Here is a 16346-nt window from a genome sequence, read left to right as displayed (position 1 = left end):
AAGATGAGGAGGACAAATTTTAATGACTCCCTGTCTTTAAAGTTGCTACTCCCAGTGGTGACCAATCCTGACTGTTAAATTGGTCCTATTTCACTTCCTACTGTGTACCCAATGGATAATAAGGACCACTTCTTGATGGTCTAAGCTGAAACTTTTAGGATCATATTCTGGAGTTGTGCTATTTTTCAGTTTCTCATAAAGAATGACGTGGTTATTGTGTGCCAAGTGCATGCAGCTTCTTATGCTTTCAGAACAGAGGATTTTATGAGGTATCTCAGCAGCTGTGTGTGTCCAGCCAGAGGAAGAGGAGCTACTTGAGCAGTGGGTTTTCCTGAAGTTGGGCACAACACGTGGCAGGCAATGGTCCTTCAGATAAAGAGTGGAAGCTTGTCATGGGGGAAAAACCTACCAAGCATCCTGCAGCCTAGCAAGCAGTGAGGTGAGTCTGTAGCTGTAGCCACTGGAACCTGGATCACTCTGCTAGCAAGGCCAACTGCAACAATATGATGTTAAAGAAATCAATGTGACCTTGACAAGCACGTGGCCTGGTCAGGCAACATTGATTCACTAATGACATGCTGTTGCATAATCCTGTCTTATTTGGATCTGATGGTTTCTAGACATGATTGATTTCAGTGCTGGAAAGGAAGTACATAAGAAAGAAAGAACATAAAAAAGTTGGTTCTTGAAAGTAAAAAATGCTCTGGTCACCAGAGGGGAATTCAGTAGCAGGCTGGTAGACTTGTGTATCCTTTTCTTTTTTCTCGTATGTTGAATCTTGATGCTGACTTCTCATAGAATCATAGAACTGTTTGAGTTGGAAGGGACATTAAATATCATTTAGTTCCCACTACTGTGCCGTGGGCAGGAACACCTTCCACAAAGCCAGGTTGCTCAGGGCTTCACCCAACCTGACCTGGAACACTTCCAGGTATGGGATATCCACAACTTCTTTGAGCAACCTAGTCCAGTGTCTCACCAACCTCATAATAAAAAATTTCTTCCTTGTAGTTAATCTAAATCTACCCTTTTACCCTTTAAAGCCATCACCCACTGTCCTATCACTCCACACCCTTATTAAAAGTCCCTTTTCAAATTACTTTTGGTACTAAATACCCAATTCTTTTTTTGTATGGCAAAGTACCACAGAACACAGATGACCTCAAGGGCTTTGCTAAAATTCCCTGTGCATGCAAAAGCCAGCAATTGAAAGTGCTCAAGGACCTTCAGAATGAGGACAGCATCTCATTTAGTGGGGATTCTTTCTGGCAAGGAGCTAAGGAAAGAGTGGAATATGTAAGAGCTGAAAATTCTAAACCTCACAGGCTTCCTTTCTGTGTAGTTCAGCACATTCTAAGAAGTTTCTACCTGGATTATTTCAAAAACTGTGCAGGGCTTGGCCTGACTTAGCAGTTCTTTTCCTTCTTTATTGCCTTTTACAGTTTTAGGAACATCAACTCCATCCGCTTTGGAGGGTATATTTTTCATTCTCAAATTACCTGTCAATTTGCTGGTTTTGGATTGTGTTTTCAAGGAAACTCCTAATTCAGACTTGTGTAGCCATTCATCAGGTAAAGGACACAGATGAAAAATCTATATAGAAAATACCATAATGTCTTCTAGCTGGTTCCTTCCTTTCAGGCACCTCATTAAGGCTCCACTTCTCATTCAGATATGGTCTGCACCTCCGAATTGGTCAGATTGGTCTGAGCAGATATTGAGACTTCTGTAAAGTTGGAAAGCAATTAGTAAGGTAATAGAAAATGGAAATATTTTTACAATTACATGTTACTGGTTTAACCAGAGGTTCAAAAGTAACCACATGCATTCAGTACAAAATTTGCCTTTAACTGTAACAATTGAAGAGCCATTGCTTTCTCAGTTCAAGTCCCAGCCAGGACATTCTTTAACTGTATGAAACTCCTCAAATCAAATAGGAATAGAAACATTACATCTTGGCTTAAAAAATTCATTCAGAATGGTTTTCTATTGGTGAAATATTTAAACATTTGCCTGCAGTCTCAGGAACACAAGCAAAATTGTGCTACTGCATGAAAATCTTATGAACTAGCAGGGAACTGGAGGTCTAGATGCAACCACAGTTTAGTAGATGACTCCTGTAAATTATTCTCCAGAAGAATTACTAACTACTTACTGATAAATTCTTTCTTTTGTGACAATTCCATAATGGGCATATAGGAAAAAAATACATATCTCCATACACACATATATAACATTATCACATGAAATATTCCACAGTAGACTTTTAACCTGCCAAAAGCAGACCAGGACTCTGCTTTCACTGAACTCTCTGTGCCCTTCCATCCTCCTGACTGTCTCTTCATCCTTCCATCCATCTCCTCCCATTTGACTAGGACTATAGTCTGTGTGCTTTTGCCATAAAACTTACTGTTTCTGTGCTGCCAGCAAGTGAAGACAGTTTGTGTTCAGGGAATTGTTTTCTAAGTGCTGCCTGCCTGAACCCTTTTGCAACAGTTTCTTTTTTACTTGACTGGGTTTTTCCAGCTTCTTGCTTGTTTGCTACTGAAATATGAACACAAGGGAGCACCAGAGGTTGTTTTGTTTTTTGTTTGGTTGGTTTTCTTTTGTGTTGTTTCTGTATTTTAGGAACAGAAGAAAAAAAAAAGTCTGTAAGTGGGCTTGTTAGGCATAACCTGGAATGGGATCTGTGGCAGAGGTAGACAGTTAAAGACTATTCTTCATGGCCAGTCCTGGCCAGGTCCCTGTGACCTGGGCTTTGTTACTGCCCCCACAAAGGCCAAATCACCCCCTGAGGGACATCTCTTCAGCTGTCACCACCTCCATTTGCCTCAAGTGGTTTAGTGGTGGCCCAGGGCACATTATGGGTGTTGTGTTGGTGCCTGGTGTGCAGTTGTAGGTGTGAGGGCAGAGTGGGAGCCCTTTCCACTGAGGTGTGTTTGCCTTAGCAGCTGAGAGCTGAGGCTGCTGTGAAGCTCTGTGGGGCAAGGAGCAGCACAGAGATGGGTGTATTAACATATTTATGTTGTTCTACAGCCCAAAGACGGGAAACTATGATGTGTTAAAGCTACTTATCTGTTGCTCTTGACTACTGCACTTCTTCTGTGTAATCAGCCAGAAAACTATCCTAGGAAGCCTTATTTTGCTTCTTTTGATGTCAAGAAGAAAAATCCCATTTACAGCAGTGATATAGAAACAGGAAGGAGCAGATGCTGGAAAAAATGATTTTAAAATTATTTTGAAGAGGGAAAGAGTGTGCAGAAGGGACTACAGAATGAATTTACCAAGTTTTATTAAGTATGTGACACTAAAAGATCAGAAAATGAAGATGCCTTTTAAGAAGGGTTCCTATAGGGCTGTAAACACTGAAGACTAATTTCTGAGGACTGGGGGTGACTTCATATAGAAATTTTATTGAAATGTAGTGAATCTGGGCCCTCTAGAAAGTGCTGCTAGAGGTGATTCTGGTGATTCTTCAGGAATGCTTTTCCTTATAACAGTACCACAGGGCTTAATGTAACCTTCTTCCAAGATAGGAAGGATTTCTGTGTGTTAAGCGGCCAGCAAGATCCACTAAGCATTATGGCAGGGCATTTTGACCTTCATCTACTGCAGCCTTGGACAGAAGGTTTGGGAGAGAGGCAGCAGCACTGTGAACAGCTCTTGAGGGGGGTGAACATGCAGCTATTTGCTACTTGTCTCACAGTAAACTTAAAGTCTGGAGTTAGTGTGAGACACTGGATTATTAAATTAACTATTGTCAAGTGGGGGGTGAGGGAAAGGGCAGGTTGAATTTCCCAAAGGTGAGGTGATGCCTTGTCCCATACCTCAGCCTCTTTGGAGCCTCCTTGGGCAGCCCTGGAATAGCTGGCAGTCACTGGCCCACTGGGAGCACTCCCCCATACCACATCCCTTGGAGCCCCTAATCCCAGAATGGCTGGCACACCAGAAATCCTGCCTGGTGGGTGGCCACAGAGGCCAGAGCAAATAAACCCAGCACCATGTGGCCATCCCTACCATCTGGACATGGGGGAGCTGGACTTGCACAGGACTCAAGGTAGCCTCTCTTTTTCTCTCTCTTTCTTTACTTCTTCTTCTCCTTTCTTGATATTTGGGTAACTAACTTAAAGCTGAATGGGCTGGATTTTGCTAAGTTGTATGGCTTAGCATGTGCTAAGTTGGTGCTTTGTGAAATGCTTCATTTGGGTTGAACGTTGCCCTTTAAACTTTTGCCAAGTTCCCTTACTTTCTAAGGTTTGCTAATGAAAGTGTGTTATTTGACCTCCTGAGAAATGTGTGCAGTGTCTTCTCCTGTGTGCTCTCTCGATGTATAAAAGAACTGAAGGCCCTTTTAATAAGTCCGGTGGGTGAAATTTTTGGAGCCTTGTTTATTTTAAAAGTAAAACCCCTTCAATGAGCTCAGAGTGCAAGCCTGGGGTCTTACAGTTAGGTGCTCTGGTTTGGCTGGGATGGTGGAAGGCTGGGAATCTGTCCCTCTCCTGCCATGCAGTCTCTCATGCAGCCTGCAGGCTTGCTGCTGTGTCTGCGGACTTGCTCGTGCATGGGCAGTTCTCCAGGCCTACAACTCTGGCCACTGGAATGGTTGCTCCTTTGATGCTCACTGCCACGCTCCATCTTCAGTGGTGTTGTGGTTTAACCTGGCAGGCAGCTGATCCCCACACAGCTGTTTCCTCACTCCACCCCAGTGGGATGGAGGAGAGAATCAGGAAAAAAAAGTAAAACTTAAGGGTTGAGATAAAGACAGTTTTAAAGGACAGAAAAAGGAAGGGGAAAATAATAACAGTAAGGGAATATACAAACAAGGGTTGCACAACACAGTTGCTCACCACCCTTTGACCGATGGCCAGCCAGTCCCTGAGCATCAGGCTACCACTCCCCAGCCAACTTGTCCCCTGTTTTATAGTTCAGCATGCCACCATATGATCTGAATATCCTTTTGACCAGCTGGGGTCAGCTGTCCTGGCTGTGTCCCTTCCCAGTTTCTCCTCAGCCTTCGGGCCAGCCACACAGCACAGGAATCTGAAAAGTCCTTGAGTTAGTGTAAGTGTTGCTCTTTAACAACAAAAACCATCAGTGTGTCACCAACATTATTCTGCACTGTACTGGCTACTGGGAAGAAAATTAACTCTATCCCAGCCAGAACCAGGACAAGGGGTGCCAAACACACTGATGTGTACAGGATTAAGTGACTGCTTTTAGCCAGCTTACAGCAGCTCACAGGGCATGCTGGGTTCACAATTACACTGTGGCCTGCTGCAAGCTTGAGAGAGGCATTAACTTTGCAGATCTCTTTTTACTGTTTGAGAGTTGTGCCCTTTTCAAATCTGCCTGCTCCCAGGAGCAAGGGGTAGCCCAATAGTATGTCTTTCACTGTCTATATTGACTTACTGTTAACATTTCTCAAAGCTTTTTAAATACAAGTAAAATAAAACTACTGGTCCCTTTGGGAATACATGTCTGATTTTTCAGGTTTTATCTTTGCCATTGATCCCTTTCCGGTTACTTCAGCCAAAGGTGAGGAAGTGGTGTGTGAATGATGGAGCTCCTCTTCTGTAACCCAGCTGTATGAAAGGGTCAGCTGTTAAGCTGAGATTCTTACAGAAGCCCCAGAAATAGGTTCTCTCTGCTTTTGTGCAGTCAAGACAATTGCACCAGGGAGAACACTCTTCAACACACTGAATTCCCCTTTTTGCTCTTATGCTTTTTTTCTATTCCCCTCTTGCCCCCTGGAGGCTGAACTGGACAAAGACTACATAAGGGATGTATCCTGTGAGGTCAAACCCATTTCAGTTACTTAGTGTGGCCTCTGCAGTAAGAATTGCTCAACTCCAGTTGCAAGAAAGCATCGATAAATGATTCCTGTACAGGGTTTGCTTTTAAAAGCATTTGAAATTGGTTCTGAGCTGACTTGAAGTAGAGCATAGAAAAGGAGAATAACTGACATTTAGTTTAATTTAATAAGGGCCTTCCAGTCATCATGTCATAGTAAATGGGTGTACATAGTAAAGTGGTGAACACTAACAGAACAGAGAAATCTTCCTGTCCTTAGTGGTCAGTGATGTTCTAGTGTTGCTTGTAGTTACCCTACCCTGTTTCTATACTCAGTAGTTGCAAATCAGGCAGATAAAAGGTCCAGTAATTTCGTGGACTGATTCATGGGAGGAAATGCATCTTTCAGGGTGCAGGCTGAAGAGAACATAAACGGTCTTTCCAGAAGTTTGGAGGAAATATTATTTCCAGGACATCATAATGCCAATATTCCTGATACAGAGAGAGGAGGCACAAAGAAGTGTGCAAGGAGGTTACAGTTCAGTGATGAGTTCCAAGTTTGTTTCTTTGATTAACCAGGTGTTGCACTGCCTGGACAACGTTTTGCATCAAACCATCATTTCTAACCTGGAAACACAACTGCCAGGCTTCTGAGCATTAGAGACCGAACAGGATGTATGTAGCTGATCTGCCAGTTGATATAATCTTTTGGGATTTCAGTAAAGCTTTCAATACTGTCTCTCACAGGATCCTTCTGCACAAAATGTCCAGCCCACAGCTGGATCAACACATCATGTGGTGGGTGAGCAATTGGCTCATGGGTTGAGCACAGAGGGTAACACTGACTGGGGTAACACCAGACTGGTGACCTGTCACTGGTGGGGTTCCGCAGGGCTCCATCTTGGGCCCTGTGCTCTAAAACATCTTCATAAATGACTTGTATGCAGGACGGGAAGAGATATTAAGCAACTTTGCAGAGGACACAAAACTGTGAGGAGCTGTTGACTCCCTCAAAGGCAGGGAGGCCCTTGACAGAGAGACAAATTAGAGGACTGGGCAATCACCAAACCTGTGAAGTCCAGGAAGGGGAAGTGCTGGATTCTGCACCTGGGATAGAGCAACCCTGTATGTACACACAGACTGGGGAATGAGGTGCTGGAAAGCAGTGCCAGGAAAGGGACCTGGGGGTCCTGGCTGATGAAAAGTTGAATATGAGTCAGCAGTGCCCTGGCAACCAGGAGGGCCAACCATGTCCTGGGGGGCATCAGGCAATGCATCATCAGCTGGGTGAGGGAGGGGATTGTCCCGTTCTGTTCTGCACTGGGGTGGACTCACCTTGAATACTGTGTGCAGTTTTGGGCACCACAATATAAGAAAAATATTAAGCTCTTAGAGAGTGTCCAAAGGAGGACAAGTAGGATTGTGAAGGGTTTGAGGGGAAGCTGGATGAGGGGCAGATGATGTCACTGGTTGGGCACTGGAACAGGCTCACCAGGACAGTGGTCACAGCACCAAGCCTGACAGAGTTTAAGAAGTGTTTGGATGATACACACATGGTGTGACTCTTGGGGATGACCCTGCGCAGGGTTAAGAGTTGGAACTGAATGATCCTTATGGGCTCCTTCCACCTCAGCATATTTTATGATTCTGTGCCATCCTGCTAAGGCCAACCCTCATTAGCAAATCTATTCTTGAGAGTGAAGGATGTAAACATGTTAGTTTTCTGGTTTTTTTGATAGAACAGATGGCTTCACATTTTCCTACTAGTGAAAAAGACCAAAACCAGTTGAGAGGTGTGACTGTGGGATAGAGGAGGTCCTTACACACGGTGACAAGTTTTGGGGCAGATGACAAGTAGTTTTCAGAGATTCATACAATCATCTCCTTCCTTGTCTATCCTTTCTGCAGAGTTTATAGCCATCCATTGCAGCACTCCAGTTGTGTGACTTGTCCCACCATGTCTCCATGATGACAACTGTGCCATAGTTTGTCTGTTGCATCATGGCTTCCAGTTCCTTCCTCTTGTTGTATGGTCTCTTCTCCCAGGTAATAAGCAACAGGATGAGAGGAAATAGATTCAAGATGCTTCAGGAGAGGTTTGGATTATATATTAGGAAAAATTTCTTCACTAAAGGGGTGGTCAGGAATTGGATCAGGCTGCCCAGGGAAGTGGTGGGAATCACCATTCCTGGAAGAGTTCAAAAGGTGAGTGGATGTGGCACTTGTGGACACAGTTTAGTGGTGAACACAGTGATGCTGGATTGATGGTTGGTTTCAGTGATCTTAGAAGTCTTTTCCAGCCCTAGTGATTCTATATCAATGTGCACAGTTATTACCTGCTCCAAATGTAGCACAAACATTTACAGCAAAGCTACAGTTACAGTGTGGTTACACATTAATCTAGTTATGACATGATTCTTCATCAAATGAGTTTCCTGCAGTGCATTGCTACATAGACTGCCCCATGTGTTTGGTCTCAGAGCTCAGGCTGCTACTGCCTGAGCAGAGGGTATAATTCTGCTTCTCAAGGCAAGATTCAACACCCTCCATCTTTAGCCTGCAATAAATGGACACATACTGGCAGTGAAAGACCTTTATCAAAAAAGCCTTCTGGAAAGGGACAATGTATTTAACCTTTTATTTCCCTGTGGGATGTGTGTAATGGGTGTGCTGAGCACACCTGAACAACGACGGTGTCAGAGTGCAATAATATCCTGAGGATCTAAGTGCCACATGCCTTTGTTTGTGTGGAAGTGCTCATTCCCGAGGAGATGAAATCAAGTCTGCTTCTGGCCACATGTCTTGAAACAACTCTTGCAGGTCCAGGTTTACTGGAGTGTAGATTTAATCCTTCCTCACTAATTTTTTCTGACATTTGATTGAAGAGGTAATTGACAGACTCTTAAGAAGGAGCTAATGAATAGAGACAAATGTCACAGTTTCCTTGTTTCAGGTGAAGCTAGGATGTCACGTGGCAGCAGTGCAAGAGATGAGTTCTGGTGACTGATGTTTGGCACCAGGGCTTGCACCACCAGTTCAGGTTCTCTCATACGTGACAACAGATGGAGGGCTTAGGGCTTCAAAGGACTCAAAGCAAAATCATGCACATGGTGTATAAGTAGGCTAAGTGGGATAACGTGCTCTTAGGCAGTAGTTATTGTGCTGCTGTAGGATCATCTGCCTTGTAAAACATTCTGTGAGACAGGTATGAGGGCACAGTCAAACAGAAATGTGTTTGGGAATTTTAGGCAATCTGTGAAACTGGATCTGTGGTGCAGGTCCGTTGTCTTGAACAATGAAGATGGATAGTGATGGCATTTCTGGCCCTTTTTCCCCTCACAGAAGGGACATTTCAAATTAAGACAACTTTCTTCTCCAGTTTCCAGGAGAACCCCACAAACAACTCTATTAGTATGCCTGAGAAGAGGGTGAACATCCTCAAGAACTGGAAAGGGAAGAATTGGTGAGGGAAAGAGGGGAACATTTTAAGCCAGCATCACGTCAAAGATGTGATGCTATGTCCCAGTATCTCCACAGAGTCTGTGAAGAGGCATAGATGCTTTAAGAGATGCCTTAATTCAGAGCCCTCAGTAGACATCAGCAGAATGTCAACCCAAATGAGTCTCTGACTCATTCCTGGTTTTTTTAGTGTTTGTGCCTGGTTTTCTAGGTGCCCTTTAGTTTGACTGTGTTTGAAGATGCAATTTGATTGCTAGGTCCACCTCCAATCCCTCAGTTCTCCTTTGTGCGTGTGGAGTTCTTCCACCCCAATTTGTTCCTCCCACCATTCCCTTTGCATAGAATGGGAGAGCAGCCTCCAACACAAAGTGCCCAAAAAAGGATTGTGAAGTTATAAGGTGGTTGTCACCATTCCACCTCGTTCACAGCAGGAAGGTGACTCAGCTGCCACCCCACATGGCTGGGATGTGTCACAAATGAAACATGACATTTTCAAATAGATTGGAAGTGGAGTAGAGGAGAGAGGAGGAGTTGGTCCCTGAAAGGACATCGGGGAACATCAGTTTCCAATAATCTGAAGCTTTTAGTTAAAGAAATATGCAATTTAGAGAAGTATAATACTGTCACCTGAGCTCATTGTGATTTGTTCAATTACTTTACAGTGAAGGGAAGAATGGTCCAGTAGTTTGAGGTTTTGCATATGACTTGAGTAATTTAAATTCAGCTCCCTGTTCTGCAATAAATTTCTTGGATTTCTTTTACCCTAGCTCCAAAACAAGGTTGAAAATAGTTCTCTGCTCATGGGACCATGGGGAGATTTCAGTCACAGTCTATATATATTGTCATGGAGTAGATCTGTTTGATGGACCTACGTGGTGCACCACTGTTTGTGAAGCATTGGGAGCTCTTTTGAGGGGTAAACCCACGAAACTGCAAAAATTTATTTTAGTTATTATAGAGGAAAAAATGCATCCACTACTTCTGGTGGCGTAGTTCGGACTAAAAGTAAATCTACAGTGTTTAGGTGGTACATAGACAAGGGAGTCTCAAGGCTCACGTGGAAATTAACACTTGGAGATGGCTTTTTTTTTTTGTTTTGAATGACAGGCTGAGTGCTTAGGCACTGAAGTAGGAGTTGTTGAAACCAGATAAGTCTGGGGTTTTGTGTAGGGACACTTGATGAGTATAGGAGGTTTTCACTTTCATGGTTAAACCTCATATTTATTCTTCACAGCAATGGGAGACTTCATGCACAGCTAAAGGAGGAACAACTGGGGTATAAACTGGGTTTCAATCAATCACAGACTTCCTTTGCTGCTGTAGGGAAGTGAGCCTTGCTTTATTTGTAAATTGGGAAAAATATCCTTATCCTGCCTCACAGTGGTCCTAGGTCCTAATGAACATTTATAACACTTTTAAAAAGACTATTTATGCACCATCCTGCTGTCTGTGACACTAGAGCCTCATTTGGATATAGCCTAGAACAAACTACCCTGATGCTTCAGAGCCATTATGGGACCATTTGTTGGTGTTAGATATGAAGTGCTGGCCAGAGTCCAAGTTTAGTGTAGTCCCAGCCTGTCTACCAGAGAATCTTCTTTGTGTGTTCAGTAGAAGATGCTCTTGTCTGTTGTGCATGTCTGCTGTGGGGTGTTAGAACAGCTGACGTGTATCACCCTAGAGGAGCTGCATGCTATAATTGGTAAATCTTTGTTTACAGTAAAGCAGTGCATGGCATTTAAGTGTTTTGAGATTCCTTTTGGGAGAAGAAAACTTATATAACAGGATGAAAGAGCATTCTGTTTAAATGGGAAGTGCTTAGATACGTTCTTTCTTTGGTAGAGCTGTAATTCCATATTCAGCACTTAATGAACAGGTGACAATGATAAGTGTTGGAAGAATATTGTTACTGAACAAATGTTTCAAGCCAGCAGGTGGAAACATGGATTCATTTAGCATTTAGAAGTCCAGGAAAATGAAAGAAAAGTTGTGGAATGAATCTTCTGCATCAAGAAGTCCAGGTCTGTCAAAGGCTTTAACTGTTTCACTAACTGATCAAACTCACTTTAAAACAAGACAGAAATCACTGCTACCCAGAAGAAAAAAAGTTGTTTGATAGTCCAACACTTGTCATTAGAAATCATTCTATATTCTCCAGCTTAAATGTCAGTGCATGTTCTTTTCTTAGTAATAATTACTGAAGATTTATATGGAGAACAAACATATTCCTTTTCCTTTTAGTTTTATAAATTAAGTTCCATTTGAGGAGTAGTTTTTTTTCTCTTCCTGATCATTCTGTTAACCCTATTTCATACCACTTCTGATCTTAGTAGATCTTTGTGACTGTAGGTAACAGAACTGTCTGCTTTATCCAGTAGAGACTTCTTGTAATGGTCTAACAGTTCTCCCTTACTGGAAAGAAGGCACCTTGAGTATTATAATGATGTTTTTTTCCCCATTCCTTCATTTTATTGGTGTCATCTGCTGAACAACTAATGCAACATGCTCTGTCTTTTCTTTTGATTAGTGCCTGCCTTAAAGCCACAATTCTTATTAGTCTTTAACTGTGTGCCTTGACTGTGATCCTTAAGTGTACTCACTATGATTCCTCCATTCTTCCCTTTGGCCAATTTCTGTTACTTTTTGAGTTCAATTTTGAAGTGGAAAGGCAGACTAAAACTGGTCCTGATGGGAATTTCCTAATAAATTCCCAAGACAATGAGTTTTTGTTTTGTTTTGGTTTTTTTTTTTTGTTTTTTGTTTTTTTTTTTTTTCTCTCCAGTGGGGGGAAAAAAAGCAGTTTCAGTTGTGGAGAAAAAAAAAAAAAAGGAGAAAAAGTCATCCTGGTAATTGTTGAGGAAGACTGACATTGCAGTGCAAGAATGTGTAGTCCCCCACCATGCCTTGTAGAATCAAAAGATTTTTTTAATGTGTGCACGTGTGTTGTCAAATTGCCTCAACATCAAACTTGAGCTTCAAGCTACATCCAGCACAGTAGTAAAGACATGTCTGGGGGAGGAACTCAGGTGCTTCTGAGTAACTTAATATAAGTCCATGTCCACACAGCATCCCAACTGTCAGACTTCAGTGGCTGCTAATCAAAGTTCCCTAAAGGAAAACTTTTTACTTCAAATTTGCTTGTGAAATGTTAAGTTGCTTCTAAAAAGCATAAGCATAATGCTGCTTTTCACAAAAGTGTTTTAAGTAAGTTCTCATTATGTTATAAAAATATGTTCTTTTAAAACTCCTGACAGGGCTGAGAGGAGTGAGCAACTTGCATGCTTTTCCTACTCTTTTTGTAAATAGGAACAGACAGCAAGAAGAGGGGAAAAATTGAAGCAATCAGAATAACTTGTTGTAAAATAATAATTGTCATTATTAAACTTGCATAGCTTAGTTCTAAATCTTCTTTATGGGAAAAAGAAACCCCCAATTGTTACAAATTTATTTATAATTTTATTTATAATTTTTAAATTACATTTTTTCCAAAACTAGCCCTGTTTTTTACTCAAATTTCACCTCAAAAGGTGAAAATGTGGCAATCTAGCCTCTCCAAGTAACAAAGTAAGAGTTAGCAGGAATTCTGAAGTGCAGGGAGCCGTGAACAGCAGCCACTGGAGCCAGTCTGGGAGATGCAAAGCCACAGTAGAGCCTGAAATCTGAGCAGTCTCTGAGATGGGGCAAGGAAATGGTCCTTGTAGAGTCTCCTGCCTTCTGTTGCTGTTGCAGCTCTGTCTGGTAGGCTGTAGTTTTGTGGCAGCTGTGATGAAGAAATGCTTGAAGCAGGGGAATTTTTAGACCTGGAGGGTGTCTAGCTGCAGCAGGCTGGCTGGCACAGAGGAAATTGTACGCATTTACCCTTTATTTGATCCACAACCAGTTTTAAACTGTAGGACAAGCAATTATCAATAAATATAATGGTGACATTACTTCCGATTATTAATAATTACACCAATTATTAAACTTCTTCCTTTGGGCTTCCCAGCAAACTGCAATACACTGGTCCTTGACCTCAGGAAAGCGAAGTCCTGGTCCTAGCATCTCTGCTTTCTTTATAGATCCACCACCTCTCTAACCTTTGTGATGCCTGGCAGCAATCCACAGTGGTGCATGCTTACAGCAGATGACTGCTAACATCAGGGAAGGGAAGGCAGCTGGAGGCTTGGAGTTGCCATTTTGTATCAGAGCTACAGGCTGTAATTCTCCGCCTTCGAACATGGGAGGAGGCTTACCTGGTTCTTATTATATTCCCTTTACCACCTTACCAGAGAGGTTAGAACGTCGTCCTAAGATACAGTTTCTGAAAATGCTGTTACAGAAATAGTTCTTATGGTGAAGTCATTTTGTCCAGCCCCTATACTGCTGCTGCCAGAAGCTGCTTCCCTGCTACCACAAGGACTGGAAGCTGCAAATGTAGACTTGATTTGGTGGCTACAATTTGTTCATTTCTCTTCCTACCCTATATATTGTGTGCCCAGCATGGAAACACTTTTTGGCAGTGACACTCTCTGTATCACATCCAATATCAGCATCCCCAGGTGTGACTGCAATCTTTAAGTGCAGTTGCAGTACTTAGTATTGCCCTGCTAATGAGTTCTTGCCAGAGCACCAAAACAAATCTTGATGATGTGGGTGTGTTTGTATTACAAGAAAGTTCTCCCTCTTCTTCTCTCTCAGCTTGGTTTCATGTTTCCTAAACCCAATGCTGACATCAGGTGCATGTATCTAGTCACATGGACAATGGCTCCTTCTCTAAGCTGAACTGTTCCTGTCTCAAAAGAATGGAGAATTTTGTGACTTACCCTGGAGCACTGCGGTGTAGCTGGCAGCGATAGAAAAAGCAACAGCAGGGAATGAAGGAAGGTCTTTTCTAGATGATTTTAAGTTCAGGGTGCACTTACAATTGAGCTTTTGTTTGCTGTTGTTCTTTTTAAATAACTAAAAATTCAGGGAGTGTGTTGGGGGAAGCCACTTCGATACGTTGGGTGTTCATCTGTCCCGGAGGATGTGGTCTGAACAGGGTGGACAGTTTCCTTCTCTGTGCAGAACAGAGCAAGGATTGTCTGAGTATGAGAAAGGCAAAGCAGTGATCCTTCAGACCATGGCCTTGTTACTCTGGGCTTTTATGCTTGAAATCAGGAGATTCTTTAGCTCAGCAATTTGTACTGTGCTGTAAGACAAAATGAATGAAAAATGCAGCCTAGGGAAAAGACTGAGGCTTTCTTGAGTTTGCACTGAGGTTGCCCCCTTGATATCTTTAAGAGTTTTTTTCTGAGATTTGCCGTTTCTGGCAAAATATGTAGGGAGGTCTGGGACTTTGTTTTCAGAACGTGGGAGAGAGCGGGATTTAAAGGAATACATGCCATCCCGCTTAGGGTATGTAATAATGCAAAGCTGAATTTTTCACCTTTTGGCATCCTGTGTTCTTTGATTCTTGACACTGTGACAGTCTATTCTTCCACTTCAGAATGATACACAACTTTAAAGCTTTGGTGGGAGAGGGACTGTATTTTCTTATGGTGTTGCAGATACTAGCCTTTACTTAGGGGTAAAAGAGTGAGCAGAAGTCCTGGGTAGCTTGATCTCATTTGTCAGACTCCATATTCCAATGATGTGTACAAAAGGAGATGTGGAACCAGATAACACCCCAAAATTATCTTGTGTCTGTGCCCACATTCATCAGTTTAGTTAGCAGTATCTTTCCCTCACACCAAAGGGTTACACTGAACTGCTGCTGTGCTGAGGTCCTGCATCTCTACAAGCTGTCCACCTCTGCAGCATCTCTCCTCTGGTTCTTACTGCCAGGGTGTGCTCCTGGCCCATAGCTCTGCCTCAGGCCCTGCCTGTACTTAGTTGAACAAGACAAGAAAGGACAGAGGAATTATTCCAGCCCCTTCCTTTTGTCTCAGGGCCATCCTGACTCTGCAGGGATTTTTAAAGATGTACTGTTTTTCTTTTTTCTTTCAGAAGTCTCCATGCATGTTTTTTACATTTGCAGGGGTTTGGATTTGCTAAACCAGTTCCCTTGCTGGTGCACACACCTTTTACTGATTGAAACACAAGCTGTAGAATACATATCCTATTTGTTTCACCAACTTTGTAAACCTCACTGCAGGAAGACGAGCTGTGAAGCTGGTGCTGGATGAGAGTAAATGTGATGAATGGCATTTCCCCCCTCATGTTCAGACAAACATTCAGGTTTGCTTCATTTGCAAGGAAGTAGGAGTGTGTGAACAGCAATTTGAGTGCTCCTTTCTCTTCATTATTCACCTAGTTAAGTCCTCATTTTGACTTGTTTGCCTTTCCTGTAATCACATATGTTTTTCTTATCTCTGCATATATTGAATGTGCCTTGATAGATTCAAGTCCTGGTGTAAATTTTGAGTTACTGCCTTCAGTTTAGTGGAGCTATTTTTTAGACATAACTCACGGAGTTAGGGTGACATAAGTCAGAAATTAATCAGGAACAGTGTTCTGGTAGCTCTTGACCTCCCAGGGACAGATGCTGACCCCATTGCCTTTCCTGTGTTATGGGCTTAAAGTTGCTCTCTTTTACTCCCCCCACACTACAGAGATCAGAGCTGACCCTCTCTGCTGCCTCTTACCTAGGGCTGTTCCAGTGTTACAGGAGGGAGAAAGGAGGAAAGGGAGGCACACTCTGGAACAACACTGCAAGCCTCCCCAGCAGTAAACTTTGAATCTTTTACCCATCTTGCTTATGTGATTTTAATTTGGCTGCAGAAGTCATATTAAAAGTGAGCCCATGCTCTGCATATTACACACAAGTTCAGAAGTGACAGATCTTCCTGGGAAGCTTCCAACAACAGAAAACCCAGAGCAACTAGAGGCAAATGAATGCATGAATGTTTTATTGTTGGCTGGGTAATGCTATTATTGTGGCATGGGACAAGAGTATTTGATGTTGTGCTGGTCACTAATTCATGTGTGAAGCCTCAAGCATTGATCTGTGTGGATTAAATGCATGCTGAAGATGTTTTCTGTGCTGTGCCACTTCAAATTCTCTCTCGTGATTCAACACATTCAAAGCAAATAATTTTCCGTTTCCCATTTGCCAGTGAATGTGGGCCATTTAGTTT

General features: G+C 42.6%; 1 long non-coding RNA gene across 2 annotated transcripts in view; it reads right to left on the bottom strand.

Moving 5' to 3' along the window:
- The window catches only part of LOC126651988 (uncharacterized), a 49743-nt gene that overhangs the window by 17367 nt on the left and 16030 nt on the right, over window positions 1-16346 (bottom strand). The window contains exons 1-2 of one of the 2 annotated variants that reach the window (XR_007631843.1): window positions 4445-4693; window positions 1609-1726 (exon numbers count right to left, since the gene is read on the bottom strand). The exons of the other annotated variant lie outside the window; for it this stretch is intronic. This is a non-coding gene — a long non-coding RNA (uncharacterized LOC126651988). Of the gene's footprint in view, window positions 1-1608; window positions 1727-4444; window positions 4694-16346 lie in introns of those variants that run through there. 2 annotated transcript variants of the gene reach the window in all.

The sequence above is a fragment of the Myiozetetes cayanensis genome, unplaced genomic scaffold, assembly GCF_022539395.1.
Source record: "Myiozetetes cayanensis isolate MyiCay16 unplaced genomic scaffold, myiCay2020 scf10, whole genome shotgun sequence".
In the NCBI taxonomy this organism is placed as follows: domain Eukaryota; kingdom Metazoa; phylum Chordata; class Aves; order Passeriformes; family Tyrannidae; genus Myiozetetes; species Myiozetetes cayanensis.
Note: the sequence above shows the minus strand (reverse complement) of the source record. Positions and strands in the feature narration are given on the sequence as shown.